An 8,633-nucleotide genomic window follows, 5' to 3' on the forward strand; every position below is an offset into this window, starting at 1 on the left:
CAACATGTGCACTTGTACTACTGTTTAGTTACATTCCTCTTTATTGGTAAGTGAAAGGTTTTAGGTTTGATTTTCTTCAAAGGCGAATTTGAACCACTTGTGAGGCTAAGCCCATCATCTTCTCCTTAGTTAGATAATATCGTTTATTTTCTATTGTATAAATTAAAAATGTTTTCTCCTTACTCAGCAAGGAATTGTATCTCTGTAAAATATATGCCTCCAGATAGAAGAATGCATAATAGAATATTCTCCATAAGCTTTAGGCTCCATATTTTAACTACACAAATGAGAAGACATGTGCTTTAGCCAATATAGTTACACTCATGTGCATATATGTACAATACAATTAGGAGTTAGTAGGACATAAGCAAGGGATTCCTTATCTATAGAGATGTACACTTAAGAAAGTTGATTACTGTAAGCTATATCTAAAACAAAAATTAAGCACAAATTAAGTGGGTTGTCAAACACTCCTCCCAGAACCATCGATCCGAAAGGACTAGAATTTTAAACAACCAACTTCCAAACGGTGCATGGAGAGGTCAGTGGAGAAACCAACAAGTTGATCCGGTTATAAGTTGAACGGGAAACAAGCAAACCATGCGTGCATGTTAGTCAAAGTAAACATAGAGAGTATGGTAATGGTTGGATGATGACTAAACCCCACTTGTAGAATGAGAGAAGCAAAGGAAATTAAAAGAAGATATTTTTGCACATCTTTTTTACATTCTCACATATTCTTCTTTATTTATAGCAATCGGATTGAATAAATCAAACGAAATTAATGATCATGATTAAATAAGGTTTGCGTAAGAAGTTAAAAATAGTGTGTGAAAATCACTTCTTATCAACAAATCCTAGAGGTTGAGTGAAAACATTAGTGCTCACATACTGATGAAGAAAAGCATTCTCACATCTAGTTGAATGAGAAGTCAACCAAATTGTGCAATCGACAACTTTAACTAAGGTGAATAGAATCAACAAATTCTTGAGATTGAGACATGAAAACAGTAGTGCCACATATCCAAGAAGAAAACTATTCTTCACAGTTAACGAAGAGGGCAACCAAAGGAATTGACCCATGTAAGACAAATCTAACAATAGTGGGCTTGACTCCAAAGCCTAACTGAAAGTCATGTTAAATCAATTTCAAGATGCTGACAAAATCTCGTATGCCATCATTGAATAAAAATTGTGTTATGTGGGCTCCTCAAGACGCCGGTTCATAAAATTTCAGGTTTAATGATTCATATTATAAATCTGTATATAAAAATTATCAATGCAAAAACTTAATCAAAACTAAGGTCACTTAAGAAATAAATAGACGGTTCTCGATACTTTTACAAAATCAATTAATCTGTTTTAAAATAGTTCGATAACTAAACTATCTCATATTTTATTTATTTTTTTCACATATGATCTTTACAAATTATTTTTTAATATGAACGATTCCGATCATAAGCATGAAATTCCGTCGATCGAACACGTAGTAAATTAAGGAAGAAATCCTTCTCATTCATTGAGGAGCCAAGTTAATAGATAATACTTAGGTATTCACTAGTTTAATTTCTATTTATTAAGGAATGACATCACTAGTTTAATTTCAAATTTTATAAGTCATATGATATGATTGTTAATGATTTGATTATTACTTAAATATTGATTAACGTTCTTATTTTTTATTATGACACATCATATAGTTTATAAATTTAATCTACTTAATATTACTTGTCATGAAAATAAGAGAAATTGATAACCGTGTTGCACTCCTGTACACGAATCTCAAAATTCAAACTCATATAACGATGATAAATAAGGTGATGAGATACACCATTTTAAATGGTGGTGAGCAAAAATACTATCATACAAGGAAGATGAAATCAACTTGACTTCAGAGTTTGAGTGACCACGGGTCTATCCACATCCAAAGCCCTTCTCCCATCATTGCAATTTTGCACGGTACAGCCCTTCTCCCATCATTGCAATTTTGCACGATACAGCCCTTCTCCCATCATTGCAATTTTGCACGCTACGGTTTTCCAAAATGGTCCATCGGGGATTCTCCCCAACCAACAACATTTGGTCCCCCCAAATCCCTACCAGCAAACCGGCGCGTGCCTGTCAAATGAAAATCAAAATCCCCCAGCTGGAAGGAACCGGCAAAATCCGGTAGCCAGTCTTATGACGTCCTGTTTGAGAAGAAAATAGACCAGCCACCACCAAGAGAGTTTGAGGGTTTGGTCATTATCCAGCGGTTGGAGATATGGCTTGAGTGGAGTTCGAGTTGCAGTTGCAGTTGCAGAAAGAGATGGTGTTACCCTGCAGGAGCTGAAGAAGAAAATGGCTGAGTTTTCAAGGGAGAGAAACTGGGATCAGTTTCATAGCCCTTTAAATCTGCTATTGGCTCTGGTAATTTGTTTAACTTCAAAACCCTAACATTAGTTCAGTACCGATTTGTCAAATCTTAGTAAAAGTTTACAGCCATTGTTTCTGCTTCTATGATTGTTTTTCCACACCCATTATCTATTATTCTCCTATTTTTTTTATTGAGTAGTGTTACAGAGGTTAAGTTTGTAGACAAAATTTTGTAAATTAAATGATATGAGAGTTGATGATTGATTTATTACTTAAGCATTGATAAACTTAATTATTCCTATTAGTGACACATCATTTAAGTTGCAAATTTTATCTACAAATTTAGCTTCCTAGCATTATCCTTTTTATTAGGTTTTTTTTTTTTTTAAATTTTAAATTTTAATTTAATTTTATTTTATTTTATCCAAAATGGGGTTTTGACATTATATAATGATAATGAAACCTTGAGTTTGTTCGCCGTAAATTATTTTGATCATTCCGTGAAATCTCATTAAATTTGTAGGTGAATGATCTGTGACTACATTTTAAGAGTATTTTTGTCAGACTAACCCCTTCACTTAACGAGGATATTGATAAATTTTTTTACGGAATAACCAAAATAATTTATAGTAGACAATTTCAGGGACACTTCTATCGATTTTCATTGTCAGATACCAAAATGAGGAGTTATATCAATCTCAGGACCTGAGATTTGATATATTTTATTGAGCATCATTTCGTCTCCAATCTGTTGAGACTATTAATGATATCGATCCTCTGCTACATAACTAATTCTTCCTTCTTTAATTAGTTTAATCTTTAATTTACTATTTTCTTCGATTCGAGGATTATCTCCTAAGAGCATTTAAATTTGAGCTTCACTTTCAGAATGGTTGATTTGTTGCTTACTCTAATCTTTTATTTTTGCTTACTCAAATCTTTTATTTTCTTTCAGCTTTATTGTTCTTCTATCTATTATTCAAGCTGGGGATCTTCCAATGCATTGGATAAAGCCAATGTAAAATGTGTTGGGCTGCATGTGAGACGTATTGGTTTGCATTGGACGATATTACTAGTTTCTTGTGGTACAAGCTAAGGAACACTAGGAGGGTAGACCGACGCCGCCGCCGCCAATTTCAAGACATAAAACAAGACTTCAGTTCGAGTAAAGAAAATGACATGTGGGATAACTATCATAACTTAAACGTCAGTAGAAAGCGGAAGTCAGTCAACAGGAGAAGAAAGGATAGGCTGCAGAGCTCTGTTTACCCTTCAAGTAGGCATGTTACTCGCAGCCATCGCCATGTCAGGTTAAAGTCCCGGGGAAGGTTTGTTTAGGTTATGGGCATGTCTCAAACAGTGAGAAGCTCTAGACGTCTTCAATTTATTTTTTTTGGTCAATAGACGTCTTCAATTTAGCAAGGTGAGAAATGTTAGAAGGCAAGCGAGAACGTTGAAGAGGAGGAGTATTAGATGATTGTCTGTGATTCTGAAATTAGTTTTGAACTAGTATTTTATTTTGATTAGTTGAATTTAAGATATGACTTTTAATAGAAAATATATGAGATTGGAAATCCTTGCGTATGACAAGACAATGCAGTACCTCGGTGCGTTAATTTTTATAAGAGAGAAAAGAAATTAAAAAAGAAGAGGCTTTCATATATCATACCCCTTCGAGAGGCAGAATCATTACACTATACAGTGGATCAGATGGGAAAACCCAAGTAATTAGGTACTACTACAACTATGATTCAGTGCTGCGCAGCAGCATGGAATAATAAATGGAAATGACAGATAGTAAATTAAAATGATAGCTAATACTTAAGGGTCAAAACAATAATTATCGCATCAAGTGCAGCCCCTGAAGAACAGGCCTGTCCTCAGGGCTGGAATTGAGGGAAACGTTTGATGATAACATCAACATCGTCCCATGTTGCATCAGATTCATGTACACCCTTCCATTGAATAAGCCAACGAGTCATAACACGATTTTTTGACTTGAACATTGCACGTTGCAAAATCTTTTCTGGAAGCCATTTTTCTTGATTGTTGCAGCCATCCAAGGGAGGGAGCACAGAGGTGACAAGGCTAGAATTTCCCACTTGTTTCTTCAAGAGTGAAACATGAAACACAGGGTGAATGTGAGAATTCGGTGGTGTAATCGATATGCTACTTTTCCCACACGGGCCAACACTTTATAAGGTCCAAAAAACTTTGGTGACAATTTGTGATTACAACGAAATTCAACGGAATCTTGGCGGTAAGGTTGAAACTTCAAAAATACCATGTCTCCTTCATTGAATTCACGCTCTGTTCTGTTCTTGTCTGCCTTTCATTCGATTTTGAGCCAATTGTAAGTTCTGGCGTAGTTGAGAAAGTAACTCATCTCTTGTCCTCAAGGCCACATCAACCTGATGAACAGAAGTTGATCCAGGGGTATAGGAGCTGATCGTGGGTTGAGGTCTGCCATAAAGGGCTTCAAAATGGAACATTTGGATTGAAGAGTGAAAAGAAGTGTTGTACCACCACTCTGCCCATGGCAAATAAGAGGTCCAAGAAGAAGGCTTGTCTCCCACAAAACAACGAAGATAATGCTCCAATGTCTTATTCAGCATCTCATTTTGGCCATCTGACTGAGAATGGTAAGTAGAGCTTCGACACAATATTGAACCCTAAACCTTGAAAAAAAGCATCCTAAAACTGGCTAAGGAAAGTGGAATCACGATCATTCACAATCGATCGAGGTATACCATGAAGGCCAAATATATGGTGAATGAAAAGCTCAGCCATTTTGACTGCTATGTAAGGGTGAGAGACAAGTATGAAATGTCCATATTTAGTAAATATGTCCACGACCACTAGGATAGCATTTTTGCGATTAGATGTTGGCAACCCTTCCATAAAATCCAGAGAGATGTCCTACCAAGCATCCTGAGGAATAGGTAGAGGTTGCAGAAGACCTGGGGGTTTGATTGCCTCATACTTTTTCCGTTGACAAGTATCACAAGTGGCAACAAAGTTTTTGATATCCTTGCGGATTCCAGGCCACATGAAGTTATGGGAAATGCGCTTGTAGGTGGCTAAATAACCCGAGTGACCTGCAGTAAGTGACGCATGAAATTCTTGTAATAAGGTGTGACGCCACTGTCAACATTGAGGTATAAACATGCGATCCTTGTAATACAAAAACCCATTATGAAGAGAATAATGCTTAGGATGAGGTTGGTTTTGCTGAATTTTGACCATGAGATCAGAAGGTTCAGGATCTTTTGTGCATGCCTGATGTATGACTTGAATGCCTTCAAAAAATAGGCTGGGATAACCCTATTAACATGAGTATCTCTTTTTTGCGGGATAGGGCATCATGGACTGTGTTTCGGGGACCTGCCTTATACTCCACTGTGTAATTGTAATCAAGCAACTTAGAGAGCCAGCGTTGTTGTGCAAGGGTTGTTATTCTTTGATCCAAAAAGTGGCGGATTGTCTGGTGGTCTGTGATGATTTTGAATTGCTGGCCTAATAAGTACGGCCTCCATTTTGCACAACATACACAATCGCAAGCATCTCTTTGTCATAGACGAGCAAATTCAAGTTAGCACCAGACAAGGGGTTGCTTAGATAAGCAATTGGGTGTTTATCTTGAGAAAGAATAGCCCCAATACCTGTACCGGAAGCATCACACTCAACTGTAAATTGTTTGTTGAAGTTCGGCAAAGCTAACACAGGTGTAGATGACAAGGCAAACTTTAGTTGCTCAAAGGTTGTTATCGAAGCCTCTGTCCACTTGAAACAATCTTTTTTAAGCATGTCAGTCAGCGGACGAGCTATTTTACCAAAATTGCGCACAAACGTGCAATAATATCCTGCCGAACCCAAGAATCTTCTTAAACCTTTCACATTTTAAGGATGAGACCATTCCTTAATGCATTGAATTTTTTGTGGATCCACTGCCACTCCTTGTGCTGTAATAACATGGCCCAGATACTCTACACTATACCGGCCAAATGAACATTTAGACTTTTTAAACTTCAGTTCATTAGCACGAAGAAGTTTAAATACCTCAGTGAGATGGAGTAAATGATCTGACAAATTTCTGCTGTAGATAAAGATGTCGTAAAAAATATGAAGACACACTTACGTTGAAGTGGACGAAATACTTCATTCATCAAGGATTGAAAGGTTTCGTGAGTGCGAAAGGCAGTTTTCGAGATGTCATCCATGTGCATTCTGATTTGATGATACCCTGAGCGCAAATCTAACTTGGAAAAATGATGGCGCAGTGCAACTCATCTAACAACTCATCAATCACTGGAATTGGATACCGGTCTTTCACCGTTGCTGCGTTTAGGGCTCGGAAGTCGATGCACAGACGCCAGGTGCTATCTTTTTTCTTCACCAAAAGAACTGGAGAAGAAAATGGGCTATTGCTTGATCGAACTATTCTTGCATCCAACATTTCTTGAATAATACTGTCAATTTCATTTTTGACACGCCCCGACCTTGATATTCCCCGAATACCAGGATAGACACGTGCTGGCCGACACCCGAGGATGACGAAAGCCATTAATTGATACAAAAGCTAAGAATAAGAAATAAATAAGGTTTATGAATTTAAAAACAATGAGTTAATAATTTAGGAAAGTGTTCAGAACATACAACTAAACCTAATCACCAAAAAGAATTGAGATAAAATTGAATGAATAAAGAAGTGGGTCCTACATCGAGAGGACTCAAATATGCTGCTGCGGAAGTGTCTTTATATCGGGATTAGGTGCCTTGATCCTAAGTCCTGAATGGGGGCGCAAAACAAAGGTAAGTGGACCAAGTTTATATATATACATAATAATAAATCAGTTATCAAAGTACTAACCCCCACAGTTTATATAATGAAAACTACTAACATAATAAGTGATGGATTTAATAAAAATCCTAGCATGCCAGAAATATTTCAAAAGTCATATCGCGGAAACGCATCGCGGAAATCAAAACAGTAAACTTATCGTAGATTGTCTCGTAAGCGCGGTGTGCTGCTAGAAAGATCACCGAATAAATATATCTCTGGCCCAATACCTGCTCCGTGGTCTCTGCGCCCGTAGCCAGAGATTACCAACTCCCGGCTCAATGCCTGCTCCATGTCCCTCAGCCCGTAGCTAGGGATTACCAACTCCCGGCCTAAATGCCAACACCAGATCCTTGCCCCAGGCGGCATAGTGTCCTCTAGGTACGCACAAATAGTTACGCCTCTCATAAATAACCATTTCATAGTATAATGCCATCCATCGTCTATACTATAAAGAGGGGTTTCTAAAACATGTTCTAGCATCCTATCGTCATCCATCAGATAGTCTACCAGATCATGATTTTTATAGAAAATACGATATATTAAAATATAGCTCAAAATAGGCTAACATTTATTTCCTCACCAAAAACACGAGACGAATTCAATAAATTCAGTAAACAAGCTTAACATAAATCGAGTCATAAATTCGTAGGCATGCAAATCATTTATGCAATTAATTTATAAAATCATGCAATTTTAGAAGGGGCCCACTCACAGTACTTAGTTGCCAAAAGCTGCGCCACTAGTGAAGACGGAAACGTCACAATAATTGCCCCTAAGCACATAAAGAGTCCAATAAATAAAACTATATAATAGCAATTGAATTTGGGAAAACGGACATTGGAAACGGATTCAGGACGTCGAATTACCCTAAGAAGGGTTCTGGACGAAAACCCGAAAAGTCAACCCTAAAGTCAACGTTGATCGGGGGTCAACGGTCAAATTAGGTCTTACGGGTTTTAGGCTTGAAATCCGGATTAGAATTTAGGTTTAAATAGGATTAGGATCTATTAGGTTTTAGAAACCTAGGGTTTTTGGGTTAAAAGGGTTTTAGGGTGAAAAGGCTTTACGGTGAAGAAATGGGTTTTGGGCTTAAACCCAAACACACACACACACACACGGGCTGCACATGCAGTGCACAGCCCACACAACACACACACACACACACACACACACACACACACACAAGCCGGCCTTAGGGCCAAAAAGGGCTGGGCTTGAGCCCTTTAGCAAAAACCGGCCCAAGGCCCTTTGGGTCTTTAAAACAATTTTTAAATAAAAGGGGGTTAGGATGTTTCAATTTTTTTTGAAAATGAGCATACCTGTAAGGTCGCACATTTACAGGAGCAGTGCCAGGGGTTAAGGGAATCCGATGGTCGACTGGCCTTTTTGGAGGGAGGTTCGTTGGAGCTAAAAATAACTCCTCAAATTGACTCAG

The 8,633-nt window shown here is 37.6% G+C and overlaps 1 long non-coding RNA gene across 1 annotated transcript; it reads left to right on the top strand.

Annotated features, from left to right (window-relative positions):
* The first annotated feature begins 2,071 nt into the window (after nt 1-2,071).
* LOC139195120 (uncharacterized) lies at nt 2,072-3,945 on the top strand. The gene is made up of 2 exons (XR_011579759.1): nt 2,072-2,409; nt 3,311-3,945. It is a non-coding gene; the product is annotated as an uncharacterized lncRNA (long non-coding RNA).
* Nucleotides 3,946-8,633: the final 4,688 nt, after the last annotated feature.

Source organism: Malus domestica, chromosome 04, assembly GCF_042453785.1.
Source record: "Malus domestica chromosome 04, GDT2T_hap1".
NCBI classification, from domain to species: Eukaryota; Viridiplantae; Streptophyta; class Magnoliopsida; order Rosales; family Rosaceae; genus Malus; species Malus domestica.